Source organism: Amblyomma americanum, chromosome 1, assembly GCF_052857255.1.
Source record: "Amblyomma americanum isolate KBUSLIRL-KWMA chromosome 1, ASM5285725v1, whole genome shotgun sequence".
In the NCBI taxonomy this organism is placed as follows: Eukaryota; Metazoa; Arthropoda; class Arachnida; order Ixodida; family Ixodidae; genus Amblyomma; species Amblyomma americanum.
Window position 1 is genome coordinate 404,397,795 of NC_135497.1, and position 18,361 is coordinate 404,416,155.

The 18,361-nt window shown below is 46.5% G+C and overlaps 1 non-coding gene and 1 pseudogene across 1 annotated transcript; one reads left to right on the forward strand and one right to left on the reverse strand.

Annotated features, from left to right (window-relative positions):
• Positions 1-535: 535 nt before the first annotated feature.
• LOC144123992 (uncharacterized) lies at positions 536-1,694 on the reverse strand (annotated as a pseudogene).
• Positions 1,695-12,888: 11,194 nt separating this feature from the next.
• Positions 12,889-12,960, forward strand: TRNAW-CCA (transfer RNA tryptophan (anticodon CCA)). Its single transcript has one exon. It is a non-coding gene; the product is annotated as a tRNA-Trp (tRNA).
• The last annotated feature ends 5,401 nt before the right edge of the window (positions 12,961-18,361 follow it).

The following is an 18,361-nucleotide window of genomic DNA, read 5'->3' on the forward strand; positions in this document are numbered from 1 at the left end:
CATGCTTACGTAGTTAAAAACGCCAAAACAGACGACCAGAGGTCTGTATCACAATAGTTTCCAACTGTCTCAAAAAATTTTCGCCTCTCTTCCACGATAGTGAGCGCGTAAATACAGAAGACGCGCCATTCCAGACCACCAAATGTCATGTCACAGAGAACCCAACGACCGGAAATACAAATCTGAACTCAATCTTCAATCGCTGCCAGAGACTGACGGATCAAAGTCATGCACCCTGGCGAAGTACCCACCGCATGAGACACGCAAACGTCGTATCGGCTGCTGAACGGACGCACCATACTGTCGGTCTGGTCTAGACTCTGGTTTCTTGTACCGCTACAATATCCAATTCCTTCTCTGTCACGAGTCGTAACAGCTGATTTTGCCTCCTCCTGGATGAAAGACCTCTGACATTGAGCGTGGCTAGGACGAGGTGTCTTTCAAAAGCCGCCATCGCTTAGCAAGACCAAGCCACCAGTACGGCGCTCACCTTTGTACGCACAATGTCGCGCCGTGTAGGGTCGTGCCGCCATTATTAGGACTTTGAGTTGTCGCGAGGAAGCGACGACGATCGTTGCCGGCTGGTGACACGTTGCTTTTTCACCTCGCCGGCGTCCCGCTGGCTTTGTAACAGACGTTGCCTTTGCTCCGGGCTCATTGCATCGACGTCGTCGCGGCGCCATTTAGCAGCAGCAGCAGGGACGACCTCCATGGATTCCTCGTTGCCTTTTTCAGCGGGGCGTGGGATATCCTGCGGTTGCTCGGTAACTTTGTTCATTACTGCCGACTCGGGTGGGCTGAACGGTGGTTCAGCAGTCGGTGGCGTGTCGTTTTCCTTGTGGTCGCGCTTCAATGCAGCCGATAGGGTCTCGACCACTGGGCTGGAGGCGGCCTGCTCAATTTCATTCTCGTCCATATGCAGCTCACTGTTTTCGCCGAGTGTTCCTCGCCCAGCCGCGTGGGCGTATGAATTCATGCATTCAGCCTCTTCGTGCCCGTTCGCGTGGCACTGGATACACTTGGGCACCTTGCAGTCACGCCTAATGTGGCCTGTGTTGCGACAGCGGAGACATATCGGCGCACGCCCAGGCACGACGACTAGAACTTTCCCGTTCCCGATACGCATCTAACGGGGTAGGCGCTCGAGGCTTGCATCTTCTCGTATAACCAGCCGCACAACTCTAGTAGTTGAGTCAGCGTTTTCAAACCCGCTGGTCTTCCATCTATCGCTCGAGACATCTTTCACTTCACCGTACTCAGCGAACGCCCGCCTCAGAGTTTTGTTGCTCACGCTGAAGGCGCACCAATGCACCTTCAGCCGCACTTCGTGCCTTTCAGGGTCAAAAACTACGCGTCTTCCCTTCAACAGTGATATGCCCGGCGTCGAGCAACTTTTTCTTGGCCTCCTCGCTGCGGAAGTTCACTAACCAGACGTGCGAAATCTGGTGTGCTCCGATACCACCCACCTATTCGATGGCGCCGGCTTCTTTCATCGGCTGGCGGAAATCTTCAATTCTGTAAGCCCTTCTAGCGGTGCCGCAGTGAAGAACAACCATTTTTTTCAGAACTTCTCCGGTAGGCATTGGCGGCATAACAATCCTGTAGTCTTTCAAACCGTACAAAAACGATGTTCCACGGCCAGCATCGGCCGTTATCACAGCTCGCGAAGACCCAGCGATCCTGCGCCCTTTCATGATCGTGGCCGGAAGCAGAATGTGCAACCGAGTCCAGTTGCTAACGTTTCACAGCTGACTTCTCTTTCAAGCTGCACAAAAGACGCAATTTAACGTGTGCCTTAATTAGATAAAAAAATATAGGATAAAGGGATTCTCACACAGAAGGTAGAGCGAAAAAAAAAGAACTATAGACTGATTGCGATAGAGGGGTAAAAAGATTAGGACGAGGTTTGCACACCACAGTAAACAAGTTCTTCGACTCGGAAGAGCGAAGAGTTTTCGAGGGTTTCTTATGCAACGGCGTTGAAGTTGTTTCGAAGCAGGATGTTATTTATAGATTCGGGGGGCAAGACAAATTGTCTCGGTGCCTGCCATCTGGTGCTGCGCTTTTCGTTGAAGCTGGTACCGGCAAAAATAAGGCGCTGTCCCCTTTTTTTGGTGGCTAATTCAGAGCAAGAAAAGAGTGGCAAGGCACTCGGCCGTGTCCTGGGACTCGACGCGGAAATTCCCGACGACGGAATGGCATTTGCGGGTGCTGCCATCTCGCAGACGCGTGTTTGTGACCCTTCACAATATTATCAGAGAGGATATTTTGTCATGAATTTTCAATTAAGTTGTTTCTTCATAAACTTCGGCTATATTAAGCTGTGCATTCAAGCAAATTATGAATAATATTTGTATTCAACCTCAGCGCGTAGGTAAAAATAAGTAAGTATCCGACGACGATAGTAGTCCTTCACATGCTTAAGAAGGCAATGAAAGCTTGTCACACGTCCATGAAATCACTTCGCGTTCTCTCTAGCTTACACAGAAACTTTTTGCAACTCTACATTGTCTAATGGGGAATGAAGATAGCAGCCTGTTCAATGCTCCTGTCAACATAGTCATGCCATTATTTGCTGTTAATATCCGTCATTAATCACTGTGAACGGACAGCAGAACCCGTAGTTTAATTAGAACACGTGGAGAGTGCGGGAACTGCGTCGGTACATTTCTTCCACCGTAAAGGAGCTGTTGTAACTTTACCAAAGGACGAACGCAGTCATCATCAATTCACGCGTGGCAAATTTTATTGTGATTTCTAAAGGGACCTCTCCCGTAAGTAATGCCTGGCAGCAGCTTTCAAACAAACCAAAATCACTAGGCGTCCCAGCTAGCACTGATGATCCGCGCTGGCACGAGTGCAATTGACATTAATAATTTTTCTCCTGTGTTCCGGTGACCTGCTGAATCTGGCTTTATAGCCCCGCTGTTAGTGGATCAGTCCTCCTGTGTTCGTTGGCGCTGGCGGAGTAACACGACTGGTGACGGCCAGCCTCGCGGCGCTAGTGATCACCACACAGGCGCCGTGAAGTCAGCCCAGACGCAGGCGTCCGCCGCAGAACCAACTCAGCCGCACACGTGGTCCTCGTGACGCGATGTCACTAACACCATGCATCGAAACGAAGACCATGCAGGCGCAATCGCAAATTGACAACTCTCAAAATCATGCATTAAAAAAGTATAAACTCCAAAGCATGCAACAGCTGCGCTGGATGAACGCATTGATGAGAAAAGTAATCCCGCCATGCATTTTTTCATACTTCAAGTGAGCACTGGAAACACCGTATAAAACATCCAGATTGATCAACTAGGCGCTTGGATCTAACACATCCGCTGGTCGTCGACAGATGAGGGAAAATGGACCGAAACGATTGTGATCTCAGGGACAGCGGCCGGTGCTCATGGAGACCACCCGTCTTATGGAATACGCTGAGTCATTACTGCCGAGTGAGGGCACAGACAATCAAGGTTCTTTTTTCGCATGGAAACGCGAGTTCCTTTTATGGGAGTCACTCTGTGTTATATTTATTTTCGCTACTTCAACTCAGAAGCTTTACAGAGCTCTCTTACGGCCGACGCCAAGCAGACAATGCCGTCTTATTACACTTACGTGGTTAGTATAATCATAAATAAAATATACGCCAACCAAAATGCCTGAACCGTCCAGCAGATGCGTACAACAAAGATCATTAAATCATTTGCCAATAAAAATGCATGAATGCGCAGCTTCCTGAAATTAATTGAAATTAAAACAGAAATAGTGGCTTACCTTTTAATTTCTAAGATTTATCAAAAGCAACAACCCTGAAAATGCGCAGAGAAAAAAAAAGCGACCTGCTCGTGATTCGAACACGCAACCTCCTGCTATATTGCCAGGCGCGTTACCATCGCGGCACCAAGTCCTTTCTTTTAGTTTTTAAACATGGTGCTTATCAGAGTGAATCAATGCTCTATGTACATGAATATTGAGCTACCACTCGAAAACAGCTGCATTCTCTTCAATACTTTTCAATATGTCAGGCGTTGCAATGAATTGCATAATGAAGAAATATAGGACTATGAATCGGTTTTTTAAGCAGTTCAGTCTCAGTCGTGTATGAAGCAGATGCTTTTCTTTTTGGCAGAGATGTGGGAACAGTAGCCACTTTTGTTTTAGCGCCAAAGCGTTATATCAAGCGCAAAGCTTAAAAACAGGGCGCATGTGTGAAGCCTCAACCTTTGACCTTTGACGGAATGCCAGCGGCGGAGTGATAGTTACTCATAAACAACTTGATTGTTCTTGGCAGCATGTGAATCTCCAAGTCCAAGCGCTCTCCTTAGGCTCTTTCGGTGCAAACTTTCAAGACGCTTAAATTGGGAAAGAGATGGAAATATTAAACGTGGTTCCTAGGTTATGCGGCTCATTACCATCATGGAGTCTGGTCATTGAGGATGGATTATTTCCTCCTTGTTCACCTTGCACGGATCAAATTGAGGCGCGAATGCAGAGATGGGACAATCGAGTCCGCAGCTCGGCGCCAATGGAGATGGGAGTGAGGAGATGGGCGCTTGGTGAAACTTTGATGTATTTTTCTACATTGCTTAAGCGAGTCACAGAAACATGGTTTACTTCTAGGGCTTGGGTTAAAATTTCTCTTAGGAAGGGATGCCTACGCCCGATGCTTCGACGTTCCGGCCGTGGTAGTTACTCGTACTAAGCGTGCCTTGGTAACACAAAGGCACGTCGCAGGAGTTACCGTTTGCTCGCTTTGATTGCGATGACACTGCATTTCATTGTATTACTCGGTAGAAAGTTAAGCACATAAAAATGGAAGTTCACGCGCGTTGTGATCTTTCAGACAGTAGCTTAAAGCGCGTCTCGTTTCGGCCGTTATGAAAGAAGCCCACGTTTCGCATGCACAAAAGCGCTTTCACGCCCACGGCGAAGCGGGGCGCACTTATCCCTGTTCTGTAGGCCGGCGTGCCGTTTTAGCTGGCACAGACACGAGAGTATATATTGCCTTTCGAACAGATATTTGCCGAGACCGTATACACTGTCGGCTTCTGGTCCAGCTTCCCTCACTGTTGCTTACTTAAAGCATCTCGTTTTTCGTTGCTTCGCTTAATAGTCGCTTGATTGCCACTGAACACAAACAATGCACACAGCCAAGAGCGTGGAAGATAATTCACCACTCTCTCTACGCAATAGCGTGAGAGAAACCATATTCTGCAAGTTTTCTCGTAAAAGAAAATAAAAGGGTTAAATACAACAGCTAATTTTCTTGCCCGGTTTAGTGCACAGTCAACTGGAAGATCTTACAGAAACACGACCAGTGCAATCAACCAAGAGTGCGGAAGAAAAAAAAGACTTTGCTGTAGTCCTTCAGCAACGCTGGGCAATAAACATTTATCTGTGTCATCCATTAAAAATGCAGTCTGCATTGCATACAGGACCATAACAGAATTAGCGGCCAAAAAGGGTGACCTAATTTGTGATAAGGAGGCTACTTGCTCCTCACCCAAGCTATTTTTGAAAGCGCTCAGGCGGTGCCTTCACCGCTGTTAAGGTAATGCTGAACGTGTGTCCATGCACTTAACTAAGCATTCAATCGTTGATTTCTCCAAAATAAAGTCCGAAATAGATTAGCATAAACCAGGCACGATTTTTATATATTGTAAAAGCGCTCAATTGAGTATCACTAAAACGTCGTCAGAAACTGCGTCTAGAAAGCATATGCATTAAGTACTCAACCTTTCGCAGTCGCCACGTATACAAATTTTTTGAATAGCCGCAAAGTTCCTACCGAATATCTTAGGCTAACAGGCGGAAATTTAAAATGAAGAAGAAGAAAGGTAAACGCACCAGCGAATCTGATGCATATACCAATGATTTCTACCACATTCCATTTCATGTAGCTTAGTAGATCAAGAAGAGACACCACGTCTACTATTGTGTTCTAACTTAATGGTTTACCACGTACGTCAATTCATGAAAAGAAAGCGAGCTGAAATTAAAATGAAAGCGAAATGTCGCGCGCAAACAAAACACCGTAACTCCCGCGGTCACTGAAGGAAAAAACGGCTGTACTTTATATACATAAAATTCGTAGAGCTAATATAAGCGTCTTTGTGCCTCAATCAGCTGAGCTCGGCCCTCGACATCGCTCGGACCACCGAGTGGCGTGATAACAGAGGCGTTATCGGAGCACTTTCGATTCGGTGACATTTAGTAACGTCACAACCACAAGCTTTCATGGCTACGCATCGCGTGTTATAGTTTTGTGCTCCTCTGCACACCTGTCACTCCGATTTACATCCATCGATCATCTTTTAGAGGCGGGATGCCTCCTCTCGCTCTGAGTGACAGTGTTTCAGTGCCTCACTAGGAGAAACCCCTAAGCCGTAACAGATGCCGCTCAAGTATAGTAACAGCTGAGACATTTCCCACCTCCTCTATACGTGCATGTAGCAACATTAGAGCACTCGGCTACGAAACATGTATATGGTATGCATGGACAATTGGATTATAACTTACAGCGAGAGAATAGATGACAGTGTTTTGAGACTGGTTTTATCTGACAAAGACGCCCCTGCCCAACTGAATGCTCAGACCCCGTGCTATATAGTGGCCGCTTAAAAAAGCGATTGGAGATGTAGATTCTTCGAGAATCAAGCTTTTGTCTCCTGAAATGGCTGAGAATTTCGGTGCTCTCTTAGACTCCCATTGTTTTAAATTTGAATATATTTTTGAAACCAGTGCTCGGTGAAGAATCCAGACACGACTCACTTTTGTTTGTGGAAGATTAGAGACAACATTACAGAGGACCTAAATCGTGTGTGTAAAACTGGTACATTATTTTTTATGTTTATTCATCGAGCTTCAATGGGAGAAGTGCTTTTGCAATATCTTCGCCAGGCTTAGCGGTTCATGCTAGGTTCTGCCTCGTATACCTGGTAATGTTGAACGCTGTCGTAGAATAGGAGGAATTGGCAGGAAATTCTTGAGCTTTACTGAAAATAGGACAACAAAAGAAAAAAAAGATTGTGGGTGTGAGAGCACTTAGAAAAAATTAGGCCTCTCCAGCGTCGTCGTCTTCGCTAGCTGCAATTTCAAGATGCTGCTGGTATTCAGCAATCAAATGGGTCAGATTTTGCTCTGCCTCGATGAACACCTCTTCAGCCATACCAAGGTCGGTGTACCTGTGCACGAACACCTTGCGGCGCAACATAACTGCGGACAAAAATAGTGATAAGCAGGCATGCTAACTCTGTTACAACACGAGTGCCTTGTACGACCTACGCTATCTTCCAGAAAGCGGGCATTAATGAACGGTATAAAGAAAGCGCGTGCTTTAAAGCAGCAGTTTCAAACCAGACAAAATACTGACCAGTGAACTCCTCGCAGAAACGTTTGAAAACCGCTTGAATGGCACTGCTGTTTCCAATAAAACTAGCAGACATCTCGAGGCGACGAAGTGAGATCTCACCCACAGAAGTCTTGACATTGTTGGAGATACATTCAGCAAAGTAACTAGAGTTCTTGTTCTGGACCTTCAGCATATTCTCATCAATTTCCTGTGCGCTCATGCGACCTCTAAACATAGCGGCGACTGTAAGGTAGCGGCCATGGCGAGGATCACCGGTAGCCATCATGTTTTCGGCATTAAACATCCGTTGCGTCAGCTCCGGCCCAGACAAGGCGTTCTGCGGCTGGCTGTTTAGGGACGTCAGAGGGGCAAGACCGGGTATGAATAAGCGCAAGCGGGGGAAGGAAACCATGTTGACGGCCAATTTGAAAATGTCGCCATTCAGCTGTCCAGGAAACCTGAAAAAGAAATAGCAGAGAAGCAACTTGCTCAGGTGGCATTACGATACTGAAGGATGTGCAGTAACGGAGCTTTCAAACTGGTCGCGGGACGTGAGCATTATCAGCGTCTTTTACAACCTACGATGGTTTTCATCATTGTACATTTAAGGCGCCAAAACCACACACACACACACACACACACACACACACACACACACACACACACACACACACACACACACACACACACACACACACACACACACACACACACACACACACACACACACACACACACACACACACACACACACACACACACACACACACACACACACACACACACACACACACACACACACACACACACACACACACACACACACACACACACACACACACACACACACACACACACACACACACACACACACACACACACACACACACACACACACACACACACACACACACACACACACACACACACACACACACACACACACACACACACACACACACACACACACACACACACACACACACACACACACACACACACACACACACACACACACACACACACACACACACACACACACACACACATGCATATATAGACAGTGCGCAAGTTCCTGCGAAGGAGCATATTCACACATCAAGTCGTACACGATAAACATGTTTCAAAAACCTTTTTTTCCGCCTTGTGCACAGATATTGATGTTTCGCTGACGCAAAAACTCCCTTTCTTGTTGATATTGAGCACTTTGATCAGTTCTCCTGCTGTTACATTGCTACTCCTGGCCAGAATCCGCATCATTGAAAAAACATTATTCACAAAAGCGTGAAGGGCAGGATCTGATATGTTTAGGTAAATTTTGGCCCTTTTTTATTTTTTTTCATGGTTCTTTCGTATTCCCTCATTCGCTTATTGACACAGCGCCCAGTTTGTGCTATGTAGGAACGACCGCACGAGAAGGGAATTTCGTAAACTACCCCTTCGGTACATCTCATGAATGGTCGTCCATGCCTGGTACCGCGGCCTGTTTCTTTTTATTTTTGCTTTCTTCTATCCACTCGAAAGCAAACAATTCCGAGCTTCAGGGGGGCTGTGAAGACGAGCGGGACCCCATGCCTCCTCGCAACCTTTTTCAGGTTGTGGGCTAACTTGTGCACATACGGCACCGCCACAGGTCTCGCCTCTGCCCCAGCTCTCACTGCCCTCGACTTCATCTGCAACATACGTTCGGCGACCCCTGTGACGAGCAAACTAGGGAAACCGGCTGAAGCCAGCCTTGCCAATTGGTTATGAAAACTTGGTCGCATCATGTGAGCGCATAACTTCCTTAGTGCAGACTCAAGACACAGTGAATCAATGCTTTTTTTTACTAACTTCGAATGAGAGGAGTGAAATGGCAGAAGACCTGTTCTTCCTCGCGGAGCGCAAGCCCAACATACATGATCCGTAAAGAACTCAATGTTAAGATCTGAAAACTGTAAAAAATTGCCTACAGGCAGTTCACATGTAAAACCTAAGCCATTTCTATGTTGTCTAAAAAGAGATAAAACATCGTATGCAGCTTCAGCACAGTTCAAACTTGCGTCCTTGGTTAAAAAAGTGAAAAGAATCGTCCACGTATCTAAAACTATAAAAACTTTGTTTGCAGGTAAAACATGATGAAGTACTTGGTCCATTTGTGAAAGAAAGATGTTGCATAATACAGGCGCGACACACGATTCAATACAAATGCCCGCTTTCTGCAGAAAATACCGCTGGTCAGATGTTATAAAAGTGGACTCCAGCCAAACCTTTAAAACAGTTATCTCATATCCGATACCTGTATATTTTAGTATGTTCCACAGGAATTTCTTATTTGCGTTGCGTGCCGTGTGGCGCAGAACACTGAAATGAACCGCGGGAATGTCGGAAAGTATTTTATAGTTGAGATTTGGCAGCGATTTGGAGTAGTTGGCCTTGTTAATCACCGTGTACGCCCAGAATCTGTAGGAAGTCTCTACTTATCTCAAAATTACATTTAAAATATCCCTGTTGAGTTACGGGGTGTTCGCTAGTGCCGGCCGCTACAGGACGGTAGGGGCTGTGCAGGAAAGCTGTACATGCGCAAACCGGGTGGCCACAACCACCTCACGTGACTAGCATTACCGTTTTGCTAACAGCGATTTTTAATGCCTAGCAGGCACTTCAGGAGCACTCCACAATTGTTTGATGCCGAAGAGCATGGTCACCCTATTGCAGTAACCCAAAGTGTTCCTAATCAAGTCTGATCCATTGACCAGCAGTCAAGGAAACCCCTTATCAATTGACCAGCGGCTAAGCAGCAGGGTAATCACTGAAATGGGACTTTAAAGACACACTGAGGAGAACTCTGGCTAATATTTCTTTGCAGTAAAAATTGAATGTTTGGTTGTTTGTGACTATGTTGCTGACAATGTTCTATTTCTGGGGCCATTATATTAAAAAATGCTCGGTTTTCTCTCAGCCACTCGATTTAAGAAAAACTGTGGACATCTCCCAAAATTTGTTTTCGGGAAAAGTCGACTCTGTGGCTCTTTCTGGCTAAATCTGTGCCTGCCCGGCTGCAAAAAACGCATTTATTGGCGAGAAAGTTTATTTACAAGTTTTCCCTCCACTCGACTAAAACATGAGATGTCTGCGCCGAAAAGGACGCCTTGATCACCGTGCTGAAATGACTGGCAGTATAGCCTAGTCTTATAGACCTGCGCAAGAAGAATTATAAAATTACAGAGGGCACAACAGTCTCCTTGCGTGCTATGAGTGCGAAAGCATCGTTTGTGTTTTGTATTTATTCATTTGAATTTTTTATCTTCCTGTCTCATGACACACCTACTCATTACCATAGGGTCGTAAGGCAACCCATGTACTTGCGTCGCAGTCAGAAAGTCCTGGGATCAATTCCCCGCACACTCAGAAGAAAGTTTGTTTCTCTTTGATACCACGGTGACGTCATCGGTGATTTTTGGGACCTGTTTTGCAGTCAACGACGATAACTCCCCGGGTTTCGTCTTGCAAACTCCGCGGCCACCAATACACGTCACCCAGCCATGGTAGAGTGTACTGGGACACTCTAGCCATGGGCCAACGCAAGTCCCACGGGACCACATACCACGTGACCTTCTCCCTCCCGTGTGGACTGGGGCAGTGATCAGGAGCGAGCACCCCTGGGCGGGCGGTTCAGAGACGGTCACAAGGCACCCGAACCACGGAGTGACACGATGCGGGCCGTCGCTTTTCGCCCGGCATAGCCGTGCGCATCTCAAAAGCGCACCTTTATATGCGCGAGTATATCAAAATCTGCCGAGTCAGAGCAGCAAGAGTAATGGCTTTTCTATATTCTGAAATCTCATATGGCCATTGCTAACGGCCGGCTATGAATCTCTATTTGCAGCCAGGCGCCTAACTTCAATAGTAAAAAAGTTAAAAATGATAAATTTGTTAACCAGGTCAAAAGTTTATATGATTCACCGGTTTTCTGATGTCCACCAACACTTGTATTGCTCTGCTGCCAAAGCAACCTTTACACCTCAAAAAGCCTTTTTTTTTTAAACATCGGTGGCCGGATTCGTGGAAACACGCGGTATGCTTCCCCCTTCAGCGCAAGAAACGTTTGGATATCGTTGGTGTTTTATTTTGATCTTCAGGTCCATGCTTGCTTTTACTTCTTTGCCTCCATGCTGTAGACAGACCGCGAATGAAGTTCAATTTTTAGTCGCGGTGGCGAGGAGTGCTTGCGGTTTTTTTGTGCGTGTGTTTTATTTTAGTTCCAACAGCATGCACTATGGAAATGACAACTAATCGACGGGAACTTGGAGTGAGAAAACAAAGTGAGGTGTCGACGCTTGTGAACCGGTGTTGACCAGGTACAATAGTAGTAATATTTTTGGTACTCACTTATTGAGGTCATAAGAGTGACAGTGCAGCTGCGTTTTTTTACTGTGCTGATGGAAGTAGCTGCCTTTTACCTTTTAAAGAGACTGGGGAACCTGTCAAGCTTCCCGCTGGCAGGTTAGCTGTTTTGTTTATGTGATAGCATTAGAAGCCTAATCGGGGAAAAAAAAATCGGCGGAACAGGAAGAGCAATCCATTTGCGGGGCGGCATCCTAGGTAGCTTCACAAGCCAAACCAGTCACCTCCGGTGAGGGCCCAAACAGCTTGGAATGATATCGCATTGCCAACACATAATGTCATTAGGTGTTCCGCTGAATTTTTAGTCAGCTGTCTGTTCGCGCGCGCGCGTGCCTGTGTGCGCGTGTAGGGTGTGCGTGTGTGCCAGTGTGTGTGTGCGTGTGTGTGCGTGTGTGCGTGCGTGTGCGTGCATGCGTGTGTGTGTGTGTGCGTGCGTGCGTGCGTGCGTGTGTGTGTGTGTGTGCGCGCGTGCGTGTGTGTGTGTGTGCGTGTGCGTGTGCGTGTGTGTGTGTGTGAACGCGCGCGCGCGTTGATTTCGAAGACGGATTTTTTGTATCCACATGTCATACGCAGCGAGTTGCTGTGAGTCCGTTGTTTCTGAGGATAAGCATAAAATCAATTACAGCTGTACTGTTTCCCTCCCTTAGGTGAGATTTTTGTGACTCATTAAATTGCCCTACTTGGATGTGTGGTACGGATTATGCTCATGCTTAATTGCTTCATTCTGAATGTCAGTTTACACAACACCGCATTACCTTCTAGTCTTTTTTTTTCTAAGTCCACGTGGTGTCAGTGCAACTTAAATAGGAGAATCACGCCAAATAAAGCTCTTCGCGTGGAGACTTCCCGCCTTATTTGTGACAACATCTGCAGGTTAAAACAATATCACAAACATTTCCATAATCTACGAAAGGTGAAAAAAAAATAAAACGGAAGTTTCTTCATTATCGTTGAGAGATTTCGGAGGTAAATTGCCTAAATGCAGCGTTCAACCTTGCGATCTCTTAGACTCTAGAGAATCCCCTTCTATCCAACTGTAGATGCACATCTGTCTCTTGAAAAAGACGATGGGCAAAACAAACAGCACGGGAAGAGGCCAGACGAAACAGACGATGAGTTGCCCTGAAAACAACTCTGCATTATGCAGGCAATAAGTCGACTCGGTGGCGCAACGGTAGCGCGTCTGACTCCAGATCAGAAGGTTGCGTGTTCGAGTCACGTCCGGGTCACAACCTTTTTTTATACACACTCCTGAGCATCGCACATTTTGATATGAAGTATACAAATAAAAGTCACCAAATGCTGAACTTGTTTAAAAAAATTTATTGTGCGACGAAAAACTGAAAATTTCAACATGCAAAAGAGCGATTAGTCTCTTCTTGCGTCGTAACTAAGAATGTAATGAACTGCACATCTCCAACCAAAATTTTAACTTTAACCCAACGTTTCGAAGCCGACTCGGCTCCTTCATCAGGGGTGACTGAGGGCAGTAGCTAGCGTCTTTTAAGTATGGAGGGGAGGGGGGGGGGGGTGAAAAGAACGACAGTTTTGTCGCGAAAGGCGCGGGGGAGGGGGAGGGGGGTTTAGGCTGTTAGTCACGCTGGCGCACTGCAGGGAGGTGCTGAATGGCGACTTGTCTTCGTTGCGTTGAAGAGCGAAGTCTCTGGGCATATACTGGGGGCAGGTTTCCTTTTGTGCGGTTGATATTGTTCGGGGTGGTTTGGATATGCCAGGATTCATGTCATGTTCGTTATGAGTCACTATCACTCCGCCGTGCGTTCCGTCAAAGGTCAAAGGTTGAGGCTTCACGCATATGGCCCCGGTTTTCAAGCTTTGCTTGTGAGGTAACGCTATGGCGCTAAAACAAAAGTGGCTACTGCTCTCACATCTCTGCAAAAAAAGAAAAGCATTTGTTTCATACATGACTGAGACTGAACTGTTTAAAAATCCAATTCATAGTCCCATATTTGTTCATTATACAACTCACCGAAACGCCTGACATATTGAAAAGTATTGAAAAGAATGCAGCTGTTTCCGAGCGGTAGCTCAGAGTTTATGTGCATAGAACATTTATCCACAGTAATAAATACCATGCCTAAGAACGAAAGCACTCGGTGGCGCAACGGTAGTGCGCCTGACACCGGTCAGCAAGACTGTTTGTTCGAACCACGTCCGGGTCGCTTTTATTCTTCGTTGCGCATTTCGTGTGCCTCTTGATGAAATCCGAGACGTAAATAAGGTGGCCGCAATTTTTGTTTTTCTTTGAATCCACCAAGGTGAAAGCAACGCATTCGTGTATTTTTCATTGCAAATGAATTAATGATACTTGTGTGGGTATTCTGGACTCTCCAGGCAGTTTGGTTGCCGTCCATTTTATTTCCGATAATATTAATGACGCAAACGTAGTATGCATGGCGGCCCTATCGGCTTGTCGTCGGTCATAAGAGAGCTGTGGTGAGCCTGTGCAGTTCAAGCAGAAGAATAAATAACCCACAGAGTTACTCCCATAAAAGAAACCCGCGTTGGCATGCGAAAAAAGAACAATGATTGTGCTCTAAATTGGCAGTAATGATTCAGCGTATCCCAAAAGGCGGGTGGCTTCCATGAGCACCGACCGCTGTCCCAGAAATCACAATGATTTCCGTCCATCTTCCCTCATCTGTCGGCTACCGCCGCATGTGTTTGCCCCTGTTGCGCCGCATGTCTATCGACGCTCTACAGACGTTACTATTGGGTAGCGTGGCGTCGTCGGCGGGCTGTAGGCATCCGGTAGACCATGGCGACCGAACAAGGACGAGACGATTTCTAGTGCGAAACTTGCACAGTTTATCCCAAGGCTGGTGAAAGATGAAGAGAAGAGAATGAATTCTTTAAAAGTACATTTAGGAGCCCCTTAAATAGGCTCTCTACAATAGTCGGAGGCATCTTGCTTCCGTCGACGTCACGTGACCGCCACAGAGAGTGATTGGCGGAAAGAAGTCACGCCTCATTTCGACGAGCATAGTGAGAGAAGATCGGGTGAAATTCCTTTCTGCACGTGGTGTCAGATGCCAACCGTAACACACTCAGCGCCTAGTTGATCATATATGGTGTTTCCAGTGCTCACTTGAAGTATGAAAAAATGCATGGGGGGGGGGGGGGGGGGTTACTTTTCTCATCAAGGCATTCATCCAACCCAGCTGTTGCATGCTTTGGAGTTTATACTTTTTTAATGCATGATTTTGAGAGTTGTGAATTTGCGATTGCGCCTGCATGGTCTTCGTTTCGATGCATGGTGATAGTGACATCGCGTCACGAGGACCACGTGTGCGGCTGAGTTGGTTCTGCGGCGGACGCCTGCGTCTGTGTTGACTTCACGGCGCCTGTGTAGTGATCACTAGCGCCGCGAGGCTGGCCGTCACCAGCCGTGTTACTCCGCCAGCGTAAACGAGCACAGCAGGACTGATCCACTAACAGCGGGGCTATAAAGCCAGATTCAGCAGGTCACCGGAACAAAGGAGAAAAATTATTAGTGTCAATTGCACTCGTACCAGCGCGCATCATCAGTGCTAGCTGGGACGCCTAGTGCTTTTGGTTTGTTTGAAAGCTGCTGCCAGGCATTACTTACGGGAGAGGTCCCTTTAGAAATCACAATAAAATTTGCCACGCGTGAATTGATGATGACTGCGTTCGTCCTTTGGTAAAGTTACAACGGCTCCTTTACGGTGGAAGAAATGTACTGACGCAGTTCCCGCAGTCTGCACCTGTTCTATTCAAACTACGGGTTGTGCAGTCCATTTCCAGTGATTAATGTGGGACACCAACGGCAAATAATGGCATGACTGTGTTGACCGGAGCATTGCATGAACAGGCTGTTACCTTCATTCCCCATTAGACAATGTAGGGTTGCGAACAGATTTCTGTGTAAGCTAGAGAGCAATCCAAAGTGATTTCATGGAAGTGCTCGTCTTTGACAAGCTTTCATTGGCTTTTGTCGCATGTGAAGGACTACTATCGTTGTCGCGCATTTACATATTCTGACCTACGCGATGAAGTTGTAATGTAAGATATGTGCCGTAATTTTGGTTGAATGCACAGATTAATATAGCCGAAGTCTATGAAGCAAACGCCTTCATTGAAAATTCATGACAAAAATATGCTCTCTGGTAATGTTGTGAAGGGTCACAAACACGCGTCTGCGAGATGGCAGCACCCGCAGATGCCATTCCGTCGTCGGGAATTTCCGCGTCGAGTGCCAGGACACAGTCGAGTGCCTTGCCACTCTTTTCTTGCGCTGAATTAGTCACCAAATGAAGGGGACAGCGCCTTGTTTGTGCCGGTACCAGCTTCAACGAAAAGCGCAGCACCGGATGTCAGGCACCGAGCCAATTTGTCTTGCCCTCCGAATCTATAAATAACATCCTGCTTCGAAACAACGTCAACACTACTGCCTAAGAAACCCTCGAAAACTCTTCGTTCTTCCGAGCCGAAGAACTTGTTGTATTGTGCAAACCGCGTCCTAACCTTTTATTGCGAAAGCAATACTGCTCGCACTTTCGGCCCATCGTTGGTCGTGGCGCCTCCTTACACAGCTGCGCGTCAAGTGACCGTGTGACGTCACGCCAGACCGAGAGACGGGGCCCCAGCTCGCGGCATCAATGGTGGAGGCGAAGCCTTGCGCGCCGCTGCTGCGGCGCTATCGAGAGAGGGCGCTCGCTGGTGTGACGTCACGCTAGGAGGATAAATAGGGCTACAGCTCGGCTCCTCGCAGTGGTCGGTGCGCTGCCTTGCGCTATGTTGGATGATGAGTACAAGGCGAGGCTGGAACGATCTGCTGCGGCCAAGCGACGGCGCCGTGCTGAAGAAACAGAAGAAGAACGAGAAGAACGGCGAGCTAAACAACGTGCGTATGCAGCACCGTGGCGAGCACGCCGATCAAAATCGCTTGATGCGGGTGCATCTACAAGTTCAGGGCCAAGTTTAATGAGTGGTGTTAGCAATAGCGAAACTATGGAGACAACCAGTAGTTCGGAGACAAGGTTCATGGATGCTCTTAATGCCAAAGAGACTTTCATGGATGCTTCAAATGGTGACGATGCTGCATCTATGAATAGTATGGAACGCTACAACTTCAACAGAAGAAAGCGCCGTGCTGAAGAAACGCTGGAACAGAGAGTAGAGCGGCTTACTAAAAGAAGAGTGCAATATGCAGCCAAGAAGGGAGAACGCAACGAGGCGAGACGAAAGCAGAGAGCCCAAGAGAAGGAGCAGCGCTTGAATAAGAATCGGGAGAAGAGTCTCATCACGGCCGAACCAGACGGTGACATTTTGGTCCAGCGACGTGAAGAACATGAGAGAAGAGCCATAAGTTTAACAAAGGGCAACCATGTCCACACCGAAGCCGAACCAAGGCGTAGCGAAGGGTATTGCTTTCGCAATCTTCCAGGATTAACCAAGCTAAGCCTTCAGCCAATTTTTTACTCCTCTCTCGCAATCAGTCGATACTTTTTTTTTCGCTCTACCTTCTGTGTGAGAATCCCTTTATCCTATTTTTTTCTCATTATGGCACACCTTAAATTGCGTCTTTTGTGCTGCTTGAAAAAGAAGTCAGCTATGAAACGCTAGCAGCTGGACTCACTGGCGCAACGGTAGGGTGTCTTACTCCAGCACAGAAGGTTGCGTGTTCGAATCACGTCTGGGTCAGGAAGATTTTATTTGCTTGAGTATATTTAGGGCTTTAAGTTTACTTATAAATCTGAGAAATCAAACATGTGAAGCCGTGGTCACTCGTTCTACAACACTACGTGTGGCTAAAACACATTTGTAGGTAGTGATAGCTTTGACTTCAATCCTAACTCATTTTTACGTGTACCAGGTGTCTCAGGGAAGACTAAACAATTCTCAAAAATAGGTTTGTTTTAGCTAAAAGTATGGCTTGTGCAGCATTGTATTACCAGTGCTGGCCGACACCAGAAAACTGGTGAATCTTGTTTAGTTATACGCTGGTTACATCATTTTTATCATTAAGTTTTTTTAATATTTGAGTTAGGCAGCTAGTTGCCATTAGAGATTTGCAGCCGGTAATTAGTAATAGTAACATCAGTTTTTACAATTTACAAAACGTGATTACGTTTGGCGCTAAAGCTCGAAAAAATTTGCATGTTTTACTACCTACATACACTAGAAAGGTTGCTTTGCCTTCATGCTTTTTAAAAGCGTGTGTATTTTGGCTCAATGCACCCTGATGTTGTCAAGCCACAGAGCCAAGGATAATTGCGTTTTCGAAATTCTAAATACTAATAAAGCTGTTACTAATGACCGCCTACAAATGTGTATTTGCAGTCAAGTGCCTATCGGTAATAGTTAAAAAGTCAATTATTGTAATTTTAGGTTTAGAACACTTTACTAGTGAAGAGTATTATTCTTCTATTTATGTCCACCAACACTGGTAATACTATACCGCAAAAGCCATATTTCACTTCATAAAGCCAATTCTTGAAAATTTCTTAGTCTTCCATGAAACACCTGGTATTATGCGTTGAGGCGTCACATTCGCGTGCTTCTTGCAGCGTAGGCGTTTCAGTTTTTTCGGCTTATTCGCATTCAGCGTCTGAATATCGTCACAAAGTTAGTTACGGCGACTGTCAAAGC